Source organism: Chinchilla lanigera, unplaced genomic scaffold, assembly GCF_000276665.1.
Source record: "Chinchilla lanigera isolate Chin_1 unplaced genomic scaffold, ChiLan1.0 scaffold00036, whole genome shotgun sequence".
NCBI lineage: Eukaryota > Metazoa > Chordata > Mammalia > Rodentia > Chinchillidae > Chinchilla > Chinchilla lanigera.
The window spans coordinates 6336834-6338492 of record NW_004955437.1 but is presented as its reverse complement, the minus strand read 5'-3'; the positions used below and the strand labels follow the sequence as shown (position 1 = coordinate 6338492).

At 54.0% G+C, this 1659-nt stretch overlaps 1 long non-coding RNA gene across 1 annotated transcript in view; it reads right to left on the bottom strand.

Annotated features, from left to right (window-relative positions):
- The window catches only part of LOC102028893, a 7654-nt gene that overhangs the window by 1217 nt on the left and 4778 nt on the right, over positions 1-1659 (bottom strand). The window lies entirely within an intron of this gene.

Sequence of the window (1659 nt, the reverse complement as noted above, 5' to 3'; positions counted from 1 at the left end):
TATGTAGCCCGGGCTGGCCTCAAACTCCTAGCGATCCTCCTGCCTCAGCCTCCCAAGTGCTGAGATTATAGGCATGCACTACCATGCCTGGCTCTGAAAGCCAGTATCCTGGGCCAGGGATATAGCTCAGCAGCATAAGCACCTGCCTGGCAAGCCTGAGGTCATGAATTCGATTCCTGGTACAAAAAAAAAAAAATGAAAGCCAGTGTCCTGCAACCACTTCCCTCCTGGGCCCTCAGTGTGGAAAGTGTGCTGGGGCAGGGTGTGGGCACGCACACAAGCAGGATCTGGCTGCGCAGACGGAGTCCCATGAGCCTGATGCCAGAAGAGAGCTTGTAGGCCCTCTTGCCTGTGCTTTCAGCACCTACCTTCCTCTCCCTTCTACTCTGCTGTGTAGAGCTTCCCCAGAGCTTCCCCTGCTCTTGCAGATTAAGATGAAATTTTTCTAGGATCGGTCCTGCGGGACTCTGGAGCGAGACTGACTCAGGCTGTCTCACCTTCCACCTCTAAGTGTGCCGCTGTGCACTCTGCTCCTTCAAAGCTGGTGCGCCGCGGGCTGTGCGGGGCTTATCTCGTGAACTCTGGGGTGAGCACATGGAGCAGACCAGGCCCAAGGAACCTGGGCATCTGAGGCAGCTCTGAGCACACTGAACTCCAGAGAGGCACTGAGCAACTGCCTGGCTGAACCTGATCAGTCTCCACGGAGCTCTGACTCTTGGCTGGGAGCCTGGAGGTCACCAACGGGACTCAGAGAGCACCTGGGGCTGCCAGCACGCAGACAGGTGCCTGTCGGGGGACCATGTGTGGTTTCAGAAATCAGCAAGAACTAGAGGTGAGCTGGCATGGTGGTACATGCATGTAGTCCCAGCACTCAGGAGGCTGAGGCAGGAGGATCTCAAGTTTCAGCCCAGGATCTCAGTGAGACCCTGTCACACAAAAAAAAGGAAAAAGGACTGGGGTTGTAGCTCATTGTGAAGATCCTGGATTCAATCCCCAGCACCACCAAAAACAAATAGTTTTTAATGATGATACAATGTACAATACGATTTCCAAACTTTCCAAGGATTTCTACTGGTTCCCTGGGACAAAACAGCATGCTTGTTTGGGGGCACCCTGCTCAAGCTTTGCACAGCGGCAGCACCGTAGCCGATGAGGTTGATCTGAGCGTAATTCTTGCTAATTGGGCGCCTGCTGGCAGTGGCCGTGCACGGCCATTCACTCCACCACCACGCAGCATGGCTTATTTTCAGACGTCTTTGTTAGGAGCAGAGGAGGAAAAAGCAAATGCAAGAGCTCAGCAGGACAGGTTTAGGTCAGAACAAACCTGAGAGAGACCGCCCTGGCCCTTAGACCAGGCCTGTTCCTCCTGTACAGGCTATGAGGTCTTTTATAAGGTCGCGAGCATCAGGGGAGGCTGGGAAAGGAAAAGGTCACAGTGGGCCTTTCTGGGGGGACAGCTTAGTGACGAGGAATTGCAGCTCCCTGCCAGCAACAAGGCTTGAGAGCACACAGGGAGCGGTATTTGGCTGTCAGGAACAGAACTGAGGGATGATGGGGGTTATGGTGTAGCCATGGTTACGGGACCTTATTAACCCAGGGTTTGCATCTTTAGCAGGGGTAAAAGCATAGCAGGGTGGAGAAGGCTTAAGGTGGTCTCTA